We start from the raw sequence: 26340 nt of genomic DNA on the forward strand, positions 1-26340 counted from the left end.
CCACAGCAACATGGGGTCTGAGCAGCATCTGTGACTTACACCACGGCTCACCGCAATGCCGGATCCTTAACCCACTGAGCGAGGCCAGGGATTGAACCCGTGTTCTCATGGATACTAGTCAGGTTTATTAACCACTGAGCCACGATGGGAACTCCGCCATCTTGATTCTTAATAATTTTATCTTTGAGTTTGTATTTTAGAAGAGAAGTCCAATAGGACAGTTGGAACATGCATTGGGGGCTTGGGGCCTCAGATTCTGTATGGTCCTTCTTCCCACTACTTCACTTGGATGGGTTTTTAGCTGCTTGTTCTCTCCCAACCTCTGGCCCCCTGACCCCGCCCAGCCTCCCCTGACTCTGTTCAGGTACCACACTTCTACCCTTTGCTCTGCCTTGGGCAAGGTTCTGTGTATGCCACAGGGTGTCTAAGGGTGAGGCATGGAGGTGGCCATTCTCAACCTAAGCTATCAATGCCATGCATTTATTGTGCTCAACTCAGTGGAGGTGAGCCTCCTGTCTTTCTTCATCCAATTGTTGAGAGGGTCTCAAGGCTGGAGGTTGCAATACCTTTGGAGGTCACCCATTTGCTGTGGATTGAGGAGGTAGGCCTGTGGGAAGGGGAGATGCCTGACTTGGGTCACTGTCCATCACTGGGAATTGTATGTCAGTCCAACAGCAGACAGGAGGGTGCTTTAGGTTCCTGTGGGGGGATCTGTATTTATCCCAAAGGTATCTGCTCCCCAGGGAGTGTGACACTAAATAGCAAATAAAAAATACCGTGACTGGTTGAGAGAGATACCACCAAAGAAAGGAACAAGCTTTGCATTTTAGTATCTTTAACAACACTTTTTCCTCCTTTTAGATCTACATTTTCACTTTGCACTGGTTCCGCAAATTGAGTTGGTGGTTCTATATGCAATCTTAGAAATTACAAAATGCCAAATTCTAAGTTTCCTAGAACTTAGAAAATAACAACTAAATGTTAAATTAAGATAGAGAGAGAAAGCAATCCATTGTCTATGAGGACATTGAAAGCAATAAAGAAAAAGTGGAGGTATTAGAAGGAAAAGTGCAGGATTTGGTAACTCACACAGCAGAACAAGGGATGTATATTAATTGAGAAAACAAAACAAAACAACCAAAACAACAACAACAAAAATAACTGCTAAAGTTGCACAGGGCAAGACACAGTTTAGTCTCTTGTAAAACACAGGCCCTTGAGAAATACGTTCATTTGACTTGCACATCTTCTGCTTGGAGGTATTAGTGAAAGTGTTTTGTCTTAGAATGGAGAAGCTTAGGCAAAAGAAATTTTGAGGTGAGGAAGACATTTAAAAGATGTCTTCTACAAAGCACACTGAGAGGATTAGGCAATTTGGTCTTATCAAAATGTAAAATGTACATTTCTGCATTTTTACTCGTTTTTAGTCCTAGATAAATATACATGCACACAATACATAGGCAAGTACTGTGATGTTCAAGCAGAATTGTTGTTGTTGTTGTTGTTTTGGCCCTGCTGTGGCATGTGGAACTTCCTAGGTCAGGGATCAACCTGGGCCAGAGCTGTTACCAGAGCCACAGCAGTAACAACGGTGGATCTTTAACCTGTTGAGCCACAGGGGAATTCCCAGAATTGTCTTTTAATAGCAAAAAACAGAATCCAACTTAAATGTCCATTACTAGGAAATTATTCAATTCCATACAATGGAATACCATGCAGTCATTAAAAAGAATGAGGTAGACCTAGACCTACATTTACCAACAGTGAGATGATCAGGGGATTCCAAGGGGAAAAAATATCAAGTTCCAAGAAAATGTTTAATCTCACTTACTTAGAAAAAAATATACGTGCACAACAAAGTGAGCAGACAAAGGTCTCGGAGCTTGCGCACCAAACTGTTAATAGTGAGTATCTCTGAGGACACAGAGGGTGGAGTGTGTGTGAATGAATGGGATGCTCCTGTTTCTCTATGCACTTCTGTTTTTTGACTATATTACAGAGAGGAAATGGAAAGAGTATTTTCAGGGCATCGTTTCAAGGGAAAAGTTGGGCAGCAGGCAGGGAGAACTATAGCTCACCAGTCTTGTCAGATTCCAGCGCCGCGGGAGGTAAGGAGAACCCGCCCAGCTGAGGTGATTCTGCAGAGGGGCGGCGCTCCGCAGAGACGAGGCGGGAGGCCGCCCCGGGGGGGCGGGGCCCCGACTCCAGCCTCACGTTCCGTTCCCACCATGCCCTTATAAGGAGCGCCCGGCGTTAGGGCTCGGGAATCCGGTCGCAATCCCTGAGGCGCAGCCCCAATCCCAGGCCCCTCCCTTGGGAATGGGGGCGGGGCGGGGTCTTGGCGGCGCGGTTGTGGGGGCGGGGCATAAGGAAGCAGGACCAATAGGAATGGTGTCCCCGATCTGAACGGCGCTGCCATTGGGCGCGGCGACGCGAGGGGGTGGGGCGCCCGCGAGGCTGGTTACGCCGAGGGAAGCCCGGACTCCGTAGTCGCTGCTCGGAGTCCCTCTCTTCGCGGGTTCCCCTCTCTGTCGTTCTCAGTTCTCTGTAGCCCGCGGTTCGCCGCCCCGCTAGCCGCCGCGATGCCGGTGTTTCATACGCGCACGATCGAGAGCATCCTGGAGCCGGTGGCGCAGCAGATCTCGCACCTGGTGATCATGCACGAGGAAGGCGAGGTGGACGGCAAAGCCATCCCTGACCTCACCGCGCCTGTGGCCGCCGTGCAGGCGGCGGTCAGCAACCTCGTCCGGGTGAGCGCTCCAGGCCTGGGATGGGGAACGGGGGCGGGAGACGTCCCAGGGGTCCCGGCCCGCCTCGCGGCTCCCCTGTGCTGCCTGCGGCTTTGCGCGTGGGCTCTGGAGCCAGACCGCCTCCGGTTTGAATCCTGACTCCCCCGCGCTGTGACCTTGAGCAAGACCCCAAGTCTCTCTGAGCTTCAGTTTTGTCATCTATGAAATGGGGGCAGTCGTAATAATGCCTACCTTGCGGGTTTGTTGTGAAGATTCCGCGAGGTTTTTATAAAGTGCCTAGCGCGGTGTTATGATCTGTAGTAAGCGCTCAATAAATGATAGGTGTTAGGAGTCTGATAGCCCCTTTCTCTCAGCAGCCTGTCGCCCCTCCGGTTGACACTCTTGCTCACATATCCTTTTTAGGCCTCCCGAGCCTCTGGGCTGGCGGGCTTCTCCACCGATTCTCTGCCTTTCCTTCCAGAGATTATTAGAGCCACGTTGTTCTCCTTCCTGATACTTGCCCCTCACCTTAAAACCTGCCTCACCCACCACCCCTCCCCAGAGCTCCCCGCGTCCGGCGCTTTTGTCCACTTGTCTTACTGGCCACTCGTCCTCGCCTCCTCCCTCCCTGGGCATTCTACTTCTGCTCACACCTCTGGCCCTCACAAACGCCGGGTTATGTCTTTATGCAGAAATTCATAACCCTTTCCCCCTTTCGCTTGACCCTGCTGCCTTTCATTCCCCGTCCCCTCCCGCTCCCGTGGAGATTTCCACCTGGTTTTACCTGCTGTCAAACGGCGTCCTCCCACGGGAGCCTTTCCAGATCGGGGGCCCTTCTTGTCGGCCCCTCCTCCTGACAGGAAGCAAGATGGAGCTGCTGGGAGAGGCCTTTGGAATCTGGGATCTGCGGCCCCTGCCGGAGAAAAGGCCGGGGCGTCTCCTCCCAGATCCACAACTTTCCTAGGTGGCTAAGTGGCCCTGCAAGACCCCTGTAGCCCGCAGCTGTGACTAATAACTTAGGTGATTCCTGGAGGAGGCGGAGCCTGCTTCTGAAATGGGAGAAGAAGTGCTGTGTGACCAGTCTCCTAACACTCCGCTGGCTAATATCACACTTTTCTTTCCCACCCTGGGTGGGTGACTCAGACGGCTGCTGCCTGTGAGGAACAACTTTGGAAAAAGTTCATACTGCTCCCCCACTGAGCTTTGTGGAGTGCCTGTCAGGGTAGTTAGGAGGCTGGGAGGCAACCGTGGGTCTGGGTGGGGCTTGAGTTACTTACCTGATGAGAGCACTTTAATGCTTTGGAGGCATTTAAACCTGAAAGTCTTCCCCAGTCTTCTGGGGCTCTCCTCCACTGTTCAGGACTAGGAAGATGCTACTGACCAAATTCCCGTGCTGCCTTCTGTGTAGATTTAGCAAGACTCTGATATTCAGGAAGAATATTGTATTCATTCAAAATGTCTAGTTCTACAGTGTTCTTGTTCTTTTTATAACTAGTTTTAATCGAAGACTCCAGAGTACATTCCTATGTAGTGTTGTCTAACATGGCTGCATTCCAGGCCTCCATTTTTCAACAAATAGGAAACAATGTAAAGAGACAAGGTAATAGTGTCCCTCCAAGGAGTCTTTCAGGAAATGAAATCTTAAAACCACATGTTGCACTTGGAACAGAGCTAGTGTTGTCTAGGGGTTGCTATCTGGTTAGGCCATTTAGAGAAAAGTTATTTATGAGCTTTAACGCATGAGTTAATAAGAGTTGCATGCTTGCTATATAGGGGGCATTTTAATAAATCAGTGGTTCTCAGGTTGAGATGTGCATCAGAATCACCAGTGAGGCTTTTTTGAAATAAAGATATCCAGTTCCCTCCCCAGACTTAGTGAGGAGCTCTTTTGGGGGTCGAGTCAAGGCCTTTGTGTTTTCAAGAAGTTCCGTAGGTGGCTGTGATATATACCCTTAGGAAATACTGTGATAGATACTGTAAGACAAATACAAAAGAAGTGAGGCCGGTCATAAACTGAAAACAAAATTACATATAATTACATATTTCCCAATACATTATGAAGGGACTTGAGAGTATCTTAGGAGTTAGCAGAGAGAAAGTGAGGAGGATGGTGCTGATAGTCAAGTGTGAACAAAAGTACTTGTAAGTCACTTCCAAGTTACCGCAAGTAGATTGTCTTGATCAGCTCAGGAGGCAAGTTGGAGAGAAATTGGAGATGAAGTCGGTGCATGCCATATGGGCAGTTTAACAGAAGTCCAATAAGATGAACAAAGAGAATGGGAAGGAGAGGATGAGGACAGTGGTATGAGGGAGAGGTATGGATTGTGTTGTGGGGAGGCCAGAGGACCTACCCATTACTTAGAATTCTGGGTATCCATTGTGCCCTTATGTATTAGCTGCTGAATATTGTGACAAATTGTGTACAGTGTGTCAAGTTCCCATCTGGGTTGTTTGGAGAACAGGTCTCATATGATATATATTTGCTCCCCCGTTCTTACCCTCAACATTGGCACACAGGATGGCTTGATAAGAATTGTTGAAGGAAAGAAGGAACTATGGGAAGGGAGATAAATTAGGAGACTTTTAAAATTGGCTGGTCATGAAGAAAATGAGGGACTGGACTTGGGTGTGGCAGGGAAGAGGGAGTTATGCAGTAGAAAAAGAATTAGAAATGCAGTAGAAAAAGAATTAGTAGAGCTTGATGATTGCACTCAGGGAAGAACATGCAGCGTTACTAGAAAATAATGAAGCTGATTTTTGAACAAATATTCTGGAATTTATACAATTCAGGTTTCTTTCAGTTATCATGAGGGGTTATGTCCATATTCCAGTGCTTCTCTTTGGGAATTTCTTACATACATATGTCAAATTAATTTGTTTTACTTCAGTCAAGAAAATTGTGTCTGAAATGGGCATTCATTAGCCCTACTACTTGATGTAACCTTTTTTGGGGTCTTTTAGATATTTCCAAAATTAAAATTTACTGGGCGAACTTGAAATTCTGAATTGTTAAGCAGTAGTCATATACTTATCAAATAGGTATTTATTGAGATCCTCTCTTAAGGTCAAAGCAGTAAGTATGGTACTGGGCAGAATAAGTTTAATACTGGGTTGGAAGTCTTAAGTGGCTGAAAGAAGTGAAGTATCATGGAAGTTCAGAGGAAAGTGAGAGCATGGGCTTCATGGAGGAGGAGGTAACTTTTGAGCTGGCCTTAAAGACAGGTAGGGTTTGAAAATTTAAAGATGTGATAAGAAAAGCACTACAAGTGGAAAGAACTACCTCAACAAAGGCATAGAATTATTGAGAATCTGAGGACCAAGTTTTGATTGAGGGCATTATTAAGCAAGACTCATTTGGATTTGCAATTTTTTAGGTATATTTGTTAAACAAAAGTAGTCTGGTCACTGCACACACACACATACACACACACTCTCATCACAATTGAGTCATCACTTTTATTCCCACTTAGGGAGAGACTAGGATGGGAATATTTATTTACATGTTCTTTTTTCAACCTGGCATCCTGAACAAGACCATTTAAAAAAAAAAAGCTTTGTTGATGCATAATTCACATACGATTCATTCATTTAAAGTGTACAGTTCAGTGTTTTTTAGTGTCTTTACAGAGTTGTGCAACATCGCTATAATCTAGTTTTAGAACATTTTGTTCCCTCAAAAAGAAACTTCTTACCTGTTAGTCACTCATTCTCTCCCATCCCCACCACTCCAGCCCTAGGCAGCCACCAGTCAGCTCTCTGTCTTTCTGGACTGACCTATTCTGGACATTTCAAATAAATGGAATCATAAAATATGTGGCCTTTTGTGCCTGACTTTTCCCTTAACATCATGCTTTCAAAGCTCATCCATAGTATGTAGTATGTATCAGAAATTCATTCTTTTTTTTAATTGCTGGGTAATAGTCCATTGCACAAAATAAGGCCATTTTAAACATAGAGAGTGATTGTAATGCAATAATAAAACAATGTGGGGGCCTAGGAGAGAGAAGGGTGGGAAGGAAAAAAATAGAGGAGGGGACAGGTTCCAAGCGTGGGATTCAGTAAGCAGTGTGAAAAAACAGAAGTCGTTAAACTGTCTGTCTTGTAGCATGGTAGATAAATTTTTCTTTTTCCCCATTGAAGTGGCCTATAGAAATCTGCCAGTCTTTGTGACCATATAGTCATGCCAGTTTTATTCATGGGGTTCATACACTTTGCCTTCCCCATTGCATCTGAGGGCATGTGTTCTAACTATTCTTGGGGCTCATGAAATATTTATTTTGGGAGTTTTTATAGCCTTGATTTCATGAACCTCACCCATATATCATACCCTGTTGGGACCAGCTCTGGGACAAATAGCAGCATTGTCTTTAAACTGCTGGATGGGCAAGACTGTTCAGCTCTTCAAAATAAATCAGCAATTAATTTTGTCATTTATAAATTATCTTATTAACATCTGAAATTATTCCTACGTTAATTTCTTTTGGTTGATGTTAGACTTAAAATAACAACAGTAAGTAACAAAATAAATAACAATGTTTAGATGACAGGCTGGTGGATGATTTTTTTTCTTCTTAATAGTCTGTATTTTCCAATTTTTAAAATGAACAAACGCATTCCTATATTAAGGAAAAATTAATAAGGTAAATAATAAGAACATTTGTATAATCCTTTACAGTTTATAAAATGCTTTCATATATATAATCTCAGCAATCCTGTCAGGTAGGTATTGCTATGGTCCCAGTTTTATGGATGAAGATACTGTAGATCAGAGAAATTAAGTAACCTGCCCACAGTGGCACAGCTAGTTAGTGGCAAAGCTTGGACTCAAACTCTCTCTTACTCTGGATCCTCTGCTTTTTTCGCTCTACCAGTCTGTGTTCACTTAGAGTGAAGTTTTTAAATACCAGTGGAAAATTTCCACCTTGTAGTGGGTCTGGCTTTGACATGCCTGTGTAAAGGGCCTGTATTTAAAAAGAAAAAATTATATGAAGGTAAGGTTTTGTTTCACAGCGACATTCAATTATGTTGCATTAAAAAAAAAAAAAAAAAAGGAGTTCCCATTGTGGCTCAGCAAGTTACAGACCCTACCAGTATCCATGAGGATTTGGGTTTGATTCCTGGCCCCACTCAATGAGTTAAGAATCTGGTGTGGCTGTGGCTGTGGCATAGATGGGCAGCTGCAGCTCCAATTTGACCCCTAGCCTGAGAACTTCCCATATGCTGCAGGTGTGGCCCTGAAAAGCAAAAAAAAAGAAAGAAAAAGAACAGATACAGATAGCACAAAAATATTTATGTCTGCAAAACAGATAAAGGCTTTTAAAAAAACATATATGGGTATTTAGCTTAAAGTCTATTAGAACTAAATAGTATTTAAAGTAGGTTGGTGGATTCTTTGGGGAATCTTGAAGTTTCATTTGAAAAACTTTGTCTCTAGATCAAAAGAAATATCTGAATGGGACTTAGCATTCATGTGAATGAGAGAATGGAACAGTTTTGGAGATTGTATGTTTCTACAGCTATGTTTATAATTTTAATGGAACCCCAATTTAAATATTTGTTTATATATATTGACATTTGGAAAGGTGGGCTCTCCTAAAGCTTTTTTATAAATAGCACTGGTATAACGATGGACAAAGTAAAAGTTAAAGTCCTAACTCTGGTATCAACTACAGCACCGTAAATTAACTCCTTTTGTTACAGTTTGGGAGTAAGGGCAGCATTGAGGCAACTGCTTTTATGGGGATGGAACTTATTTGAATTTTAATATTTATTAAATAATTTATTAAATTAATATTTATTAAAAATAGTCTAGTCATTTTATGTACTTGATTAATGGTTATTTACATATGTATAAAATACTTAGGTTTTATATGTATAACAAATGAGAGGGTCATGATTTTGAAAGCTTTCTGACAACTTCCTGATCTTTTACTGGCACACCTAGGAAGAGGGTAGATGGGAATATCCAGTATTCACAGTCCACAGTCCTGCTTAGCATGTATTTGCTGCCTTGTGACAGCCATCATGCTTGGTCTTCTTCACTGGATATAGGTTTCTCAGTGGTAGGGACTCTGTTCATTATGGTTTGCCCTTTTTATTTCCAGTGTTATATTCCTCATAGATGTGCAGCATAACTTTTTTAACCAAATAAACATATACATAGCATTCATTTTTTTATGCACAAAATATTGTAATAGGGATTTTTGTTCAACAGATATTTTCCATCCCCAGCTTTCAAACATCTGATATAGCTGAATTTCAGCAGTCTTCAAATTTATAATGGACTTCATCTGAAACAAGCAGAACATATACTAAGAGGGAGGAATGAATGGCTAACTGCCCATTGTTTGAGATAACAAAAGTGTTTGGGCTATTTTGGGTTGTGGTTCTCTGTTTCAGAGTCATTTCAACTATGCAGGCCACTTTCTAAATTCATAACATGAGAATATGTTGCCTCCTATCAGAAAGTGGCACTGGGATTTTGCGTTCTTTTTGAATTGGGAGTGTCTTTTAAAAATTTAACAATTTAGGCCAGGTGTTTGTTATTTGGAGCTCTGCTGGTTACAGTGCAGTATCATATTATGAGTTATGAATTCCTCATTAAAAGATCTTTATTTCCTTGAACCATATGGCAGGAGACAAAGATATCAGAAAGTTGATCTGCTTTCTTTTTTGCTTTCCAGCTGATCCGGTCCCAACTTTTTCATTGAACCTTATGTCGTGGTCATGATAGTGGGGTATATTTTTACATAATAAGCCAGCATTAGAGCAGTTTCAAAAGAAGTAGCAGTTTATAAAGAGAAAATGTCAGAGATGAGCTGGTATCCCAGCAGGGTTTCTTTCTAGAATAATGCTGTGTGCTCAGGACTCTTGCTGAGGAAGGGTCATTCTGTCAGGTCATGTTGCTTTCAGTCAGGTCAGCCCTTAAACCTTTCCTGTCTATAGACAGGACTAGAAGAAGAAAACATAAATTTCAGCCTTGCCTTTTTTATGCTTCAACAGCCTTCAGTGTTATGTAGTATAAATACTTCAGAGTAAGCTTTAAGGAGTAAAGTTCAAATCTGTAATAAGACTCTGAAACACCCAGAGATGAAAGTTGATATATGGGACGAAGAGCCCATTGGAGGCGTTCATCTGTCTTTCTGTTTTTTGTACTTTGGACCTGCAGAATTCTTTTTTTTTTCTTCTTTTTCATTTTCTTTTTATTACTCAAATGAATTTATCACATCTGTAGTTGTATAATGATCATAACAATCTGATTTCACAGGATTTCCATCCCACAGCCCAAGCACATCTCCCCACCCCCCAAACTGTCTCCTCCGGAGACCATAAGTTTTTCAATGTCTGTGAGTCAGCATCTGTTCTGCAAAGTTCCGTCTGTCCTTTTTTCAGATTCCACATGTCAGTGAAAGCATTTGATGTTGGTGTCTCATTGTATGGCTGACTTCACTTAGCATGATAGTTTCTAGGTCCATCCATGTTGCTAAAAATGCTGGTATTTCGTTCTTTTTGATGGCTGAGTAATATTCCATTGTGTATATGTACCACATCTTCTGGATCCACTCCTCTGTCGATGGACATTTAGGTTGTTTCCATGTCTTGGCTATTGTAAATAGTGCTGCAATGAACATTGGAGTACATGTGTCTTTGCGAGTCGTGGTTTTTTCTGGATAGATGCCCAGGAGTATGATTGCTGGATCAAATGGTAGTTCTATGTTTAGTTTTCTGAGGCATCTCCATACTGCTTTCCACAGTGGTTGCACCAATTTACAATCCCACCAACAGTGTACTAGGGTTCCTTTTTCTCCACACCCTCTCCAGCACTTATTGTTTGTAGACTTTTGGATGATGGCCATTCTGGCTGGTGTAAGGTGGTACCTCATTGTGGTTTTGATTTGCGTTTCTCTAATAATGAGTGACGCTGAACATCTTTTCATGTGTTTCTCGGCCATCTGTATGTCTTTGGAGAATTTGGACCTGCAGAATTCTTGAATGTGTGTTTGGGTATATTGAGCCACAGAGACAGTTAAGTTCAGATAACATAAGTTTTGAGTTACCTGGGTGTCTGCTTCTCAGTTTTTTTTCTGTCATTTCTGTACTTAGTTTCTGGTGGGAATGGTCCTGGAGAGGAAGGGTATCTTACCTGTTTCTTCGTAACAATTTACAAAAAGATTTATTAGAGGAGGAAGTTGAGATAATTATATAAGTAGAGGATTTTTTTTGTGTTTTTTATCAGTGTTTTATCTTTCATTTAACACTAAAAAGTACTAGCGAATAGTGTACTCTTTATTAGCAATCATTTTTTTTTTTTTTTGTCACGCTGAGCCTTTATACAATCTTTCAAAAAGAACAATTTTCTTTTCCTTTTTTTGGCTGGCTGCTCAGAGTTTATTTTCCATTTGGTGCAAGGCACAGGGTTATGGGGTGTCAGAAAGGCTCTTGTATGGCTTGGCTAGTAAAGAGTGGGGTTTTCTCACTTACCTTTTTGGTGATGTGCTGTTTTGATATTGAAGAACCCAACTGCTTCCTCTGGCAGCAGCCCATTTAGTCTCAGGAGGGGGAGGGGGGGGGGGGGAGGGGGAGGGAAGGGGGTCTAATGAGCCTAGCGCCTCGGAAGGAAGCCTGGCAGCTGGTGGTGGTCGCTCAGGACTGGGGGCCTGCCGTAGGTTGTGCTCGGCTTCGCCGCCAGGCTGCTGCTTCCCCACAGCTTCCCAAGCCAGGTCGCAGGTGGTCATGCTGGTGGCGTTCCCGCAGATCCTGAGTGCGCCGGATACTCCAGCACCCGGGCCGTGAAGTGGGAGTGTGGGCTTCCCGAAAAAGAAGTTAGCCTACTCGTGTCCTCGGGGTCGGGGTTGGCTTCCCCAGGGCACTCGGCACTTCTGCAGGAGGTGTCACTGGAAGTGGAGCTCAGGCGGCGCTGGTAGTCATGGTTGGTAGCCACGAGGGAGTTGCTCGAAGGGATGGCTGCCATGCTCTTGCTTGTGGGCTGGTGACAACCTCGGAGCCGACCCCTCGCAGGCCTTGGCGTGTGATCACGGAAGGCCGGGACAGGGACGCTAGGCGGTGGAACCCATCTGCGCTGGAGACCAAAGACAGCTGCTCCACGACTCAGATGCACGGGGCCAAAAAGAACAATTTCTTGGTTACAAAAGTATTAAATTTTTATCGCTGACATTGACAAAAATCAGTCTTAAAGTCACAGTTTTCTCCTGTGTTTCTCAGCTTTCTCAGTCTTTGAACTTGATTTGTCTTTTACTTTTTGTCTATTCTCTTTACTCCACATCAGTTTGTTTCCCTAGATATAAACACAAACAGCTATATATAGATTCACCAGCTTTTATCCTTTTTCACCATTTACACCCTCCCCCACCCCAACCCTTTAATTCACTTTCCCGCTGAAGAAATTGTGAAGAATGGTTAGGAAACCCAGTCTGTTACAACATTCTATGACTTTCTCTGTCATATACTGTTGAGGGAACCATGCTGTACTTAGCTAACTGCTGTTTCAGTAAGTGTGGAATGAAATAACTTCAAAATGATGGGTTAGATCCTGAAAGATCTTCTAATCTCAACATACTTATTAAAGATACGGGAGTTTTTAAGTTGCTTAAGTCTTTAAGTATGTGCATTATGTGCCAGACAAAGGGATAGAGTGTGATAGAGTAATGAATAAAAGGGAATTTGTATCATAAGATAGAGGCAGTTGGGGACTCCTTGCCTTCCTTTCAGTCTCAGTAAAACTTTGTGGATAGTGTCTTTGTATGCTGGGGTCATCAGTCTTTGGATGATTGATTTGATTGTGTATTTGTTTTTTCCCCTCCCTTCCTACTCCCCTAGAGTGTCTTCCTTTAAGAGTGTTGGTTTCTGGGGAGTTCCCATTGTGGCTCAGTGGAAACAGATCCATCTAGTATCCGTGAGAATGTGGGTTTTATCCCAGGCCTTGCTTAGTGGGTCAGGGATCCAGTGTTGCTGTGAGCTGTGATGTAGTTTGAAGAGGTGGCTCAGATAGGTGTTGCTATGGCTGTGGCCTAAGTTGGCAGCTACAACTCTGATTCGACCCCTAGCCTAGGAACTTACATATGCTGCAGTTGCAGCCCTAAAAAGAAAAAAAAAAATGTTGGTTTCTGGGGAGTAAGGATTGGGTTATATTCTTCTTGATATTCTAATGCTGCGCTTATCTCAGTCTCTTGCTCCTTGTATTCCTTTGATTAGTGTGGTGTGCACTGATAACTCACTGATCATTCTCAACTCTTTCACAGTGATGAGGATAGGTCACGGCCTCTTGCCCCCATTGGATGGCCCAGTGATTCTCTTTTCCTGCCCTCAACTGTTGCTGTAAACAAATGCCTATGTAGGAGTTCCCATTGTGGCTTAGCAGGTTAAGAACCTGACCTGGTCTCCATGACGATTCAGGTTCAATCCCTGGCCTCCCTCAGTAGGTTAAAGCTCCAGTGTAGGTCTCAGATGTGGCTTGGATCCCGAGTTGCTGTGGCTGTGGCATAGGCCCACAGCGGTGGCTCCTATTGGATTCCTAGCCTGGGAACTTCCATATGTCGCAGTCCAGCTCTGAAAAGACAAAGAAAAAGGAAAAACACAAAAAGAAACAAAAAACAAATGCCTGTGTAATCACAAAGAGAAACAAAGATTCGTAAATGTTATTATATTGTGTTGGTTACATATTTGGACCTTTAGATTCCAAAGAATTCTGTTTCACTGGATAGGTATGAGTGCGGGATGTGTGTACATACAGAGGATGAGAGGTAGTGAATCTTAGAACTGAAAATATTTTACAAATATCGTTAAGCTGCAGAAAATAGAGTCCTTGGCCCTTAGAGAATTTTCCACTGATAAGATTTCCAGTTGAATGACTTTTAAGGGGAAAGTGGCTGAATTTCATAGCAGTTGGCCACGATCCAAGCCAAAGTCATTCCTTCTTTTGAAATAAGCTTAACTTATTCCTTCAAGTAGGCTTTCAGTGAAGAAAGAAAAATGGTCTGTTTCTTCTTAGAGTTGAGAATTGAGAACTATCAACTTATGTAGCTTCTCTATATTTCCAGCCTTCTCTCTGTCCACCCCCCCATCCCTGGAGAATTGGCTCATCTTTTATCTGTAAGGTGGACAACATGTTTTTATTCATTTAATTTAAGTAGCTAAGGATATATGAATGTGCAAGTAAATATCTAGTAGTACTTAAATTTCTTATTCTATGGCTCTTCTCTCCAAACAGCAAAGTTATCAGACTCTAGCTATTGCCTGGTGTTCTGCCTTATAGTAGGATATATAAAATATGGTCTCTGGCCTCAAGTTGTTAAAATACAGATGTAATTTATGATCTTATAAAAGATTTAGCTTATCTACATCTTCTCCACCAGTGAAATTGTTGCAGAATTTATATTTTTTTAAAGGGTTGCGTCCTAGCACTACAATTTTTAATTCCTTGGAGCCATGGAGAAAATGTGAGTGGGCCAGCATAGAAGGCGCAGGTGGTGGGCCCCTAGTCAGGAAAAGACCTTTGAGCATCAGCTTCAGCTGCCCTCTTCTTGTGCTTCTCCAGGCACAGAGGGTTTTCATTTCCTCCAGATTACAGTGCTTCTTGGGCTCTCACATGTGCTGTCCCCTCTAACTGAACTACCCTTCTGTTCTTTACCTGGATAATTTCTGCTCAACCTTGACTTCCATATTAAATATCAATTTTGGAGTTCCCATCATGGCTCAGCGGAAACGAAACCGACTGGGAACCATGAGGTTGCGGGTTCGATCCCTGGCCTTGCTCAGTGGGTTAAGGATCCGGCGTTGCCATGAGCTGTGGTGTAGGTTGCAGATGCGGCTCGGATCCTGTGTTGCCATGGCTCTGGTGTAGACCGGTGGCTACAGCTCTGATTAGACCCCTAGCCTGGGAACCTACATAGGGACACCCTTCCTGACTCTATCTCTAAAGCTATGCTCAGTCCCTCTATTGTATAATTATTTTTTCCCCTTATTGTGCTTTTCATAGTTGCAAGTAATTGTGTGATTACTATGTCTTTTAACATTTTTCTGCCACTAGAGTCCCAGGGGCAGATACTTGCTCTGCTGCCTACGCCCCTGAATTTTCGGCACTCATCGTAATGCTTGGCACATAGTTGAGCCTTGAGGAATAATTGTTGAATGAACAAGTGGGAAGATGATTTGCTGCTTCCCAACCCTGAATTGTTTTGTGCTTCTTTGGAAAAGTGTATATATCACGCTGTGGGTGAAATTTAACTGCCAGTTAGGAAAACAGCTGTATGTTATTGCTTAGCACAGGATATTGCATGCAGTGGGATCATCCAGTTCATGTTTCCTGAGTGAATAAATTCCAGGCTTGGAGTCCTGGAGTGCAGATGAGGATAATCCTGCCCATAGGATTTTGCAGAATATGTAAGTGTAAATAAAAATATAAAACAAATTTAGAATTCTTTATTAGTTTTGGTGCTTTGCAAATGAATAGAAGAGCCAACTTTGGCAAAGTGCATCTGGCATGAGTTAGCAAATACCAAAGTCAGACTTTTAGCTATAGATGTTAAGTAAATCAGCCTACAAACGTGATAAGAATCTCCGGAGGCAGTGTAGCATAATGGTTAAGAGTAAAGCCTCTTGAGCTCAACTCCTGAGGTTTAAATCTTACCATTGAATGACTCCTGCAAAGTATGTAACATTGGAGAAGGTTTAATTTCTGTTTCTCATAGTCCACTTCTGTAAAACAAAACTAATCATAGTATCTGACTTGGAGTGTATTATTGGGAAGATTAACAGGTTCATAAAAATGTTTAGAACTATGGCTGACACATAGTTAAGAGCTCAGTGAATGTTAGATATATTAATTTATTTCCCATGATTTTTAAGTCATATTTTAAATGTTAGTCTAATGAAAAGGCAGTGTTGATTTTTTTCCTGTAGTGTCTAAGTATAACTTCTAACTTTTACTCAACAAGGCACAGTGCCAGTGAAAGCTTTCAGTAGAATTCCATATGTTGTGGAATATACAGTTTTACCAACTGTAGGGAAAATATCACTCACAGTTTAGGTGCCTGAGCCTTTGATTGCCAGTTTCCCATGATTTAAATCAGACATTTAAATTTGTGATTGATATCTTCTTTGTTTGGAACAGCAGAGAGGATAAAAGTATATGTCCTCCCCAAACCCCTCCAAATTTAGAAGCAAGAATTGGGGCTTAGGATTTGGGATTTATCCCAAACATTCGCTGTCCTATTTACTAAAAAAGAAAAGAGTGAAAGGGTAGTCACTAAAATGAATGGAATTGACCCTTCCAGGCAGAGTTAAAAAGTACGATGCTTTTGTGAAATAGAATTCATCTTATTTGGAACAGCCAAGTTAATTTAACAAATATTTAATGATTACATATGGTGCAGGATACGGGAAAAATTAGTACCCTAGCCAGAAAGGAAGGATAGAGTCTCTTTCAGATGTCCTATCAATATAGGAGGAATAGAGTTGAACGTGAGGGTCAAGGGACTCTAAACTTCTGGCTTGGAAGGTGTACTTGTTGTTTCTAGTCTTTCAGTGGTTTTCTGAAACTTTTTAAACATGCATCTTATATTAGTTGACATCTTTACTGTTTACTTGAATAAAATTGTAAAATACTTGTAATTCCATATGGTTGTCTGAGATTTTGTTTATCTTCATGTTTTTTTAACCCCACAAATTAGACATCTTTACTGTTTACTTGAATAAAATTGTAAAATACTTGTAATACCATATGGTTGTCTGAGATTTTATTTATGTTCATGTTTTTTTACCCCCACAAATTAGACACTATTGTTGTCCTATACAGTTGTTTTTTTTCCCCCATTTATCTAAATGTTTACCGCTTTCTTTGACATACAAGGGAAACAATGAACAGACTTGCCTCCTTCCTGAACTCTCCTTCACCAGTGTCTTTAGTTGGGTTTTTGGGAAATACACACTCTTAAGTTTTATTTGTCTGAAAACGTCTTTATTTTTTCATCTTTTTTTGAAAGGTAATTTCTTTGGATATACAAAACTAGGCTGATAGTAATTTTTTCCCCACACTTTGGAAATATTATTCCAGTGCTGTTTGTATTCAGATCTACCATAGCCTAATTATTAATTTTGCTCTAGTAATAATTTTTTTCTCACTGGGGTTTTTTAAGATCTTAAATTTTTGGGCTCCATAATTTTGAGGGCTGATTTCTCTATCCTAGAAAATTCTTAGCCATTATCTCTTTGATTTTTTTTGGGGGGGGGCCTCTTCCTTAATTTTATTCTTATGCTTTGGAAGTGCAATTAGAAAAATATTGGACTTTCTCATTCTAATGTGTTTCCGAAGTGTTTATATTTTCCATTTGATTATTTCTTCAGCTCTTCCAGTTTGCTAATTCTCATGTAGCTGGGTTTAATATGCCATTTGATCCAGCTACTGAGTTTTCAATGTAAATGACAGTATTTTTTACTTCTAGAATTGTATCTTTTCAAAATCGTCTTGTCAGTATTGGTAGTCCCTTGTTCGTTCATATTACTTAAAAGAGATTGCTTTTATGCTCTTTTTTTTGTTTGTTTGTTTGATGGAAAACATCTTGGAGCGTAAGAACTGCAAGAGCTTAATACCAGGATGAGACTTGAAAGTCACATTTATTTGTTTGTTTTTTCTTTTTTTGCTGCCCTACAGCATTTGGAGTTCCCAGTTCAGGGATCAGATCTGAGCTGCAGTTGTGATCTACACCACAGCTATGACAACACTGGATCCTTTAACCCACTGTGCCTGGCTGGGGATCAAACCTATGTCCCAGTGCCCCAGAGACACTGCTAATCCTGTTGGACCACAGTGGGAACTCCTATTTTTATTTAGAAATTTTTTGTAATGACTGAGACCAAGGCATATGCCAGGGATTGAATCCAAACTGTAGCTGCGACCTATGCCACAGCTGCAGCAATGTGGGATCCTTTAGCCTACTGTACTGGACTGGGGATCAAACCTATGCCTCTGAAGTGCCCTAAGCTACTGCAGTCAGATTCTTAACCCACTGTGCCACAGTGGGAACTCACTGAAAGTCACTTTGAAAATCTGATGAAATGCTAAGATAACAGTACTGTCTTAAGACTGTAGAAGTCTCTAATCCTTTTTCTCTTTAAATTTTTTATTGCCGTAAAATATACATAACATAAAAATTTACTTTTTTAGCTATTTCTAAATACAAAGTTCTGTGGCATTAAATATATTCACATTATTGTACAGCCATCACCACTATGTCCAGAATCTTTTATTTTCCCTGGTTAAAACTCTGTACCTGTTAAACCCTAACTTACCATTTCTCCATCCCTTGAGTCCTTGGCAATTACTTTCACTCCCTCTTTCTCTTCTCTAGGTACCTCATATAAGTGGTATCATACAGTGTTTGTTTTTGTGAGTGGTGTCTTCAGTTTTCATCCATGTTGTATCGTGTGTCAGAATTTCCTCCCTTTTAAATATTGAATAATATATCATGTTTGCTTATCCATTCGTCTGTTGGTAGACACTTGGGTTGCTTCCAGCTTTTGGCACATGTGAATAATGCTGCCGGTTCATCACACTTTTGATGCCTTCGGAGGTCTGGACTCTGTCCTGAGGGATATAAGCTTCTGATGGACTCATGGAGGACTGTGAACCTAGCTTCAAATGCCAGGGAGCAAACAATGTAATCAAAGCAGTCCAAGGGCTCTTTTGAAGAATAAGGTGAGAAGACAGGACTGGAAGTTCATTCTGTCTTAAAGAGGCAGTGTTTGAAGTGTGAAGTTTGCCAGCCAGAATAAAACCAGAAAGCCTTCTGTGCAGAGAGAATGAAAAGAAATAAGGGTGTGGATGTGGGAAATAGGGAAGCTTTACTAATGATACTCTTAAGGTAGTTTGGGCTTGTTTATGAAGGGACTTAGGAGTTATATGTAGTGGGATTGAGTAGTGGGGTTTTGGGTTATAAATTTTTGTTTTTATTACTATAATTCATGTTTGTCTCCTTACAATGAACATGTACCATTTTTGAAGTGAAAAAATAAGTCCAGTCTTTCCCCATATCTTTTTATTGTTATTGTTTGCATCATTCTCACTTCCTGGATTACTTTTCATCTTTTGTTAAAATGGGCCCAGGATTGATGTCACTTTCTCCATGAAGCTTTTTCCAGGTTGCTCAGCTGAAATTAATCTCTCCCTTTGCTGTGTTTCCATGGGGCTTGACTCTGTTGCTTATAAGATACAACCTTAAATTAGAGCTACTTATGTGCATATCTGTTTGTACCCCTTCTTCCTCCGACCCCACCCAGCCTCCAGATTTGACTTCTAGAAGGCATGTGGTGCTCCAATCAGGTGGGATTACTCCCAATTGATGGATGCTCTAATGTTGAATCGGTTGTCTTTGCAGCACTGCAGTTTCCCCTCTGTCAGAGCAAGGAGAGATAGATATAAATTCTGAGTCACAGTCAGCAGGGTGATTTTAAAATTCCTAGGGCAGTGGTATATCTATGAACACTGGATAATTATGCTTTCCTAATTTGAGAAGGCTGCTGGAAAGTCTCTGGAGTAAAAGCCACAAGTAAATAAACATCATCTCTAAAACTGCCATATCTACTGCATCTTGAAAACCAAAACATGAAGGCTACATTTTGCCTGATATATACCTGAGAATTCTTATCTTGGAACTGGAAGTTCCAACTTGGGCTGTTTGTTTGAAAGCTTCCATAAGAAGGCAAAGTCCTCAATTAGTCCACTGCATTCAAATGCTCTACTGAAGGCACTGAAGAATGGGAATGCAAAATCACCTCCCCCCTTCTTTTCTAGAAATTGATTTCTTATTATGTTTGTGAAATAAATAATCCTTTTCCTCATCTTTTTTTCAAGTAGTGTTCTGTTGATCCTTCTGTGTCTTTTTTCTTCTCCTTTCTCAAAGCTACCAGTCTAGATTAGGCTTTAGTATTATACCTTCTTGATAGTCATTTGCTAATCTCTCACTCCCATCCATTACTGACTGCTAAGTAAAGCTTCTAAGTACAGCTCTGATCTCAACACTTTCTTGTCCAGAAACCGGCACCTCCTACCATTGTTTTCTAAATGAATCTAAATTCCTTTTTCTAGCTCTTTTTAAAAATGGAGTATATTTGGCACAAAGCATTATGTAAATTTAAGGTATCTGTTACTTTGATACATTTATATATTGTAATATGATTGCTGTTGTAGTGCTATCCTATTATATCATTATAGTGCAGTATTGTTGTCTGTCTTATTCCAGCTCTCGAGGGCTGTCACTTCCTACCCCCTTTCTGTTCTTATTTCTCTGTAGAGTGGAGAAGTCAACAAACTACAGCCTCTGGGCCAAATTTGGTACTGCTCAGGAGCTAAGAATAGTGTTTACATTTTTAAGAATTTGAAAAAAAGTCAAAAGCAGAGTACTTTGTGACACATGAAAATATATAAAACTAATGCTTTTTTTATGGCCATGCCCATGACATATGGAAGTTCCCAGGCCAGGGATCAAACCTGTGCCTCCTCAGTGATCTGAGCTGCTGCAGTCTGATTCTTAACCCATCGCACCACAGTGAGAACTTCAATATCTGTAAATAAGGCTGTTTTGGAACACAGCCATGCCCAATCATTTACATATTTTCTATGGCTGCTTTCATACTGCAGTAGTGTTAAAGTTGTGGCAGAAGACCGCATGGCTCACAGCGCCTAAAATATTTACTCTCTGGTCCTTTATAGAAAAAATTACCAACTCTCTTGGATTTATAAAGTTGGAAATAAGACCTCAGAGGTGTTCTGATCCAACTCTCTTATTTTAAAACTGAGAGAATGTACTCTCAGACGTAATCAGCACTGGGTCTAGGGCGGGTACCTTTGGCAGTGGAAAAGCCCAAACCAGAATTTGTTGCTGGTCCTACCCCACCATGGTGCCCCTCCCATGAAAGCTGTACTAGCCCAACAGGACTACTTGGCATTTTATGAACGAACTCCAATTTGTCTCACTTCTGCTTCTATGTACATGCTGCATTTCCTTCCGTCTAAGATGCCTTCTTCCCTCCAGAAATGTTGTCCATGCCTTAAGGCTTAGCTCAAATACTGAAGACTGCCTTTATCTTAGCAACGGGTTGAGCTCTCTGTCTACTAGCCCCCAGTAGTGCTAAGTTACACCTCCCTGTTAACACTCACCAGAGTTATTTATATAGTCCTGATGCTATTCCAGGCAATAAATGCCCTAAACTCTGCATCTCTGTGTCATGAGGAAGTATCACCTGCACATTGCCTTACATACAGAATTTTTAGTACATAATTTAAAGAATGAACTAATCTTAAAATGTCAAGCTGTAAGAGATCCCTTTAAGGTTTCTAGTTTGGGAGTTCCTGCTGTGGCATAGTGGCAGCTGATGGGGTCACCAAGGAGATGTGGGTTTGATTCCCGGTCCAGTGCAGTGGATTAAAGGATCTTTCATTGCCACATCTGTGGCTGGGATTTAGTCCCTGGGCTGGGAACTTCCATATGCCTCGGGTGTGGACATTAAAAAAAGTTTCTAATTTGCGTCTATTTAAAAAAGAGAGGGAGTTCCCATTGTGGTTCAGCAGATTATAAACCTGACCAATATCCAAGAGGATACAGGTTCAGTCCCTGGCTTCTTAGTGGGTTAAGGATCCAGTGTTGCTGTGAGCTGTGGTGTAGGTCACAGATGTGCCTTGGATCCTGCATTGCTGTGGCTGTGGCGCAGGCTGGCTGCTGCAGTTCTGATTTGACTCCTAGCCTGGGAGCTTCCATATGCCACAGGGGTGACCTTAAAAAGCAAAAAAATAAAAAGTAAATAAAAAAGAAAAAATATAACACCACTGAATAATATGTGGTAATAATAATATATATTACAGTAATATAAATAATACTATATATATATAGTATTATTTATATATATATTATACTATATATATAGTATTATATATATATATATTATACTATATATATATATATATATAGTATTATATATATATATAACTACCCACGGCATGCAGAAGTTCCTGGGCCAGGGATCAAATGCGAGCCACAGCAGTGTCAACACTGGATCCTATCTGCTAGACCATCAGGGAACGTCTAAGTAATATTTGTGATGGGATCAGTATATAGAAGAATTTGTAGCTAGTTTACCTACATGGTATCCACCATCCGCCTAGCAATCGAGGAAGTATGTATACCCTGGGGAGAGAACTCGGATTTGTCCTAAGGAGGATTACCTAATTATGTGATGATTATCTAAGCCTTTAGTATATTTGATTACCAGGCTTATAGAAACTGTGCCTGCTAAGGTCGGAATTCACACTTTAAAATTCGGCAATGAAAACCTGACACATTTTCTCTCAGTCCCCTGGAGCTTTATACTTTCCATATAAACTCTCAGTTTGGGATTTCCATTTATGAACTAAATATAGACTTGTGTTGTTCTGTAATGAACCATTAGGAGTGAACTTGATGTTTAGTAAGGACTGAAGATAAAAGGATTGTAATTTAGTGTTTAGATGTGTTGCCAGTTAAATTATCTTTAACAGTGTCCTTAAAACAACAATTAAAAGGACTCTCATTATAGTGTAATTCTCTCAGTTCTAATTCTGTTTCTTCTTTTTTGCCTAACCAGGAATAAGTTATCTAAGATGATGGAAGCCCAGTTTACTAATGGGTTTAGTTGTCTGTGGCAACTGTGGAACATGTAGGCTGCAGTACTGATATTTTGTATTAGTAAGCAAGTGAAACAAAAGGAAATGAACTTTAATATTCCTGTAAAAGTATTTCTCTTGATTAGACCAAGGCTGTGTCTGATCTGTCAGTGTTCTATGAAGAGCAGTGATGAAATGCAGTCTTCAAAGGCTCAGACACAACTAGTGTTGGGGATGGTTGATAGCTTTTTTTCTATCTGCACAACTAGGTCGGTTTGGTCTGGATTTGCCGTAGCTGTTCTCTTATTTCACTTTTCAGCAAGTTTAGAATCAAGTCTGTGCTCAGCCCATATGCAGTCACACTAAATTACATTTGTAGTAGTTGAGAAGAAAAAGTAAAAACATTAAGTAGAAAACCATAAAGGGAAAACTTTAGGGGATTTATGTAGTATAGGTAGCATAACACATTAGTTTTTTTTCTATGGGCATTTTAATCGGCAGCCTTAATCATTTGACCCATTAATATTACAAAACACTGAATTTCCAGTTATGGTCACTTCTAAGAAATGTGTTTGTAGCTTGAGGTAAGAAAAAGTGATTTTTGGAGTTCCTCCTGTGGTGCAGTGGGTTAAGAATCTGACTGCAGTGGCTTGAGTCTCTGCAGAGAAGTGGGTTTGATCCCTGGCCCAGCGCAGTGGGTTAAAGGATCTGGTGTTGCCACAGCCACAGTAAGTCGAAGCTGCGACTCTGATTCAATCCGTGGCCTGGGGACTTACATATGCCACAGGTACAGCCATTAAACAAAAAGAGTAGTTTTACTTATGGCCCTTATTTAATGGGTCAGAGTGTCTATTATAGCCTAGAGCCAAATTCAATTACTGTAAAAGTGATTCTGAATAACCTCCAATTACCAAGCAGGATGGTGCATGATATTAGTAACAATACTTATTTGCCCTTGAGTTACTATTTCAAGTTTTGACTGCACCTCTCTTTAAAAAAAGTCTGCATTGTTGGTCAGTCCTGGCTACATTTTTTTAAATTTATTTTTTAAAGTTTTACTTATTTATTTTTGCTTTTTTTTTAAGGGCCATATTCGCTGCATATGGAGGTTCCCAGGCTAGGGGTCGAATTGGAGCTACAACTGCTGGCCTACACCACAGCCACAGCAACATCAGATCCAAGCCGCATCTGCGGACTACACCACAGCTCGTGGTAACTCCAGATCCAGATCCTTAACCCATTGAGCGAGGCTTGGGTTCAATCCCCACTTTAAAAGCTAGTTGCAGGAGTTCCCGTCGTGGCGCAGTGGTTAACGAATCCGACTAGGAACCATGAGGTTGTGAGTTCGGTCCCTGCCCTTGCTCAGTGGGTTAACGATCCGGCGTTGCCGTGAGCTGTGGTGTAGGTTGCAGACATGGCTCGGATCCTGCGTTGCTGTGGCTGTGGCGTAGGCCAGTGGCTACAGCTCCGATTTGACCCCTAGCCTGGAAACCTCCATATGTCGCAGGATCAGCCCAAAGAAATAGCAAAAAAAAAGATGAAAAAAAAAAAATTGGGGGAAAAAAAAAAAAAAAGCTAGTTGCAGCCAGATTGACTCAGTTGATCATTCCTAAACAAATAGAAGTTAAGGAACTTAAGCAGCTGAAAGTCCTGTTTTTGCTGTGGAAACCTTCCAGCTTCTGGGGAGGAAAATCAGAATAATTGGACATCAGTTGTTTAAACTGCATATTTATCCATTGTGATCTTGAATTTTCGTTTTGTCCTTCATGCCATCTGAAAGCTCCATAGAATTATAGAATCTTGCAGTATTACAGCAGAAAATTTTAGGCATCATTGAATCTGTCTTCCTCATTAAAAAAAAAAAATCGCATAGTGGTTTAGGATCAGAGCCTTGGGTGCTGAAGTCAACATCACTCTCTGAGTGATTTTGGGTTTATCAGTTTACCTCTCTTTGTCTCTGTTTTTCATCTGTAAAATGAGATAGCAATGCTATTTCCCTCATAGGATTGTTATAAGGATTTAGTGAGGTAATAAAGTATTTCTGATTTATAGCACATGCTCAATTTTAAAAAAATTAAAAGGAAAAAACACAAGTCACAAAAGTACTATAACGGTCGGTCGGTCGGAGGAAAAGATAAAGGGTCTAATGTTTATTTAGCACCAGTTATCATTCAGGCCATGAAAGATGCATATGTATTAGGTGATTTACATGTGTATGACTACATCCTTTAGCCATGAAAGATGTTTTACTTTTTCCATTTTACTGATGAGGAGAATGAGGCTCAAAGATTATTACTTGCCCCAGGACACAGAACTAGGAACAACAGAGTGAGGTAAGATTCATCCCAAAGCCCAAATTCTTTTCCCACCACTCCATGTTTCTTTTCAGGATGGGCCCTCGGTCCCAGTTTTCCAAACATAAAAAAATGGGTGCTGTTTGAAAATTCATTTACAACTTGGTTTGGGGTTATTTTTCCATAGGGACAGTGTTAGAAACAATATGTTACATATCCAGACTTAATCTGCAAAAGCTACAGTGTAACTGAAAATTTTCACATTTGTGAACTAAAACTGTTAAGAAAAAAGTGTGTTTGCAACTCTAGCTGTTAAATAGAAAAACAAAACAAAAAAAGAGGTGTTTTTGTTTGTTTGTGTCTTTTTGCCTTTTCTAGGGCCACTCCTGTGGCGTATGGAGGTTCCCAGGCTAGGGGTCTAATTGGAGCTGTAGTTGTCGGCCTACGCCAGAGCCACAGCAGCGCGGGATCTGAGCTGCGTCTGCAACCTACACCACAGACCATGGCAACGCCAGATCCTTAACCCACTGAGCAAGGCCAGGGATCAAACCTGCAACCTCATGGTTCCTGGTGGGATTTGTTAACCACCGAGCCACGACGGCAACTCCAAAAGAGGGTGTATTTTAAATTGTGTGGAATGTTTGAGAATATCAAATTTGGTTAGAGGGCAGTGAGGAAAGTAGAGATGGTTTGATGTTGATGGGGCCTCTAGGATGCTTTAAGGGACAATGCGTTTGTAGCACAGAGACATCCTACATTTGATAACACTTTGATAGTGTACAGAGCATATTCATATGCATTATTTCCTTATAATCATGTATGAGGCAGATAAGGACAGACGGTAGAGTTGACCCAGTTTCTCTTAGCAGTATTTAGCTTTTGTTTTTTCATGTTTTTAATCCATGATTTTTTGTAGTGGCCTAAGGGGGCCCAGCTAGTCACCTTAATGGAGCCCTAAAGGATTACTTTATAGGTAATATTGAAGAAAGAATGAAAATAAAAGAAGGGAAGGTCTTCTTGAGTTAATTGTGGGAGAAAGTGGGTGGTGGGGAGAAGTTCCCTGCGCTGATGACTTGATTTATCGTTAAACTGGTGGTCATCCAGAGCACAGGTGTCTGTGGTTGTGTCTGCAGAAGAATCCTGAGTTGAGGCAGAGAATGAAGTATTTGCAAATTGGAAGCCTGCCCACAGTATCTTCATAAATAGGAATCTGGTGAGCAGGGCTGCTCTGCTAACATTTATCTAGCCTTAATTGGAACGTTCCATCTCTTGTTGTGTTGGAAAAAACAGCTGCTGTCAAGGCAGCTTAACACTAGCTTGAAGGAAAGTATGTTGCATCCATTGAGCTTGCTTGACATTAGAACTTGCCAACTTAACCCATTTGATTATGTTCTCATTGATGCACATTGAAGTTTTTGGCAGTTGGTCAAAATTTGAACCTTTTAGGCTCTGGTGGTTTCTCATTACTTTATAGATTGTTGAGTACCTAGAATATTGTTGGTACATTTTAGAAATTTATATTTTTCTGATTATGAAGGCAATGCACACTCATTTTTTTCTGTTTTAAATCTGAAAAGTACAGGAAAAGACTAAGGAAAAAAAATCAGCTGAAATTCTACTCTCCATGTTGTATTTCCTTACAGTCTTCCCCCCCCCCCCCCCCCCC

General features: G+C 41.1%; 1 protein-coding gene across 3 annotated transcripts in view; it reads left to right on the forward strand.

The window, feature by feature from the left end:
- The first annotated feature begins 2732 nt into the window (after positions 1 to 2732).
- The window catches only part of VCL (vinculin), a 113669-nt gene continuing 90061 nt past the window's right edge, over positions 2733 to 26340 (forward strand). For all 3 annotated transcript variants that reach the window (XM_047760464.1, XM_047760466.1, XM_047760465.1), the window contains exon 1: positions 2733 to 2750. The gene's annotated coding sequence lies outside the window, so the exon portion shown is untranslated. The remainder of the gene's footprint in view (positions 2751 to 26340) is intronic.

Source organism: Phacochoerus africanus, chromosome 15 (assembly GCF_016906955.1).
Source record: "Phacochoerus africanus isolate WHEZ1 chromosome 15, ROS_Pafr_v1, whole genome shotgun sequence".
Classification (NCBI taxonomy): domain Eukaryota; kingdom Metazoa; phylum Chordata; class Mammalia; order Artiodactyla; family Suidae; genus Phacochoerus; species Phacochoerus africanus.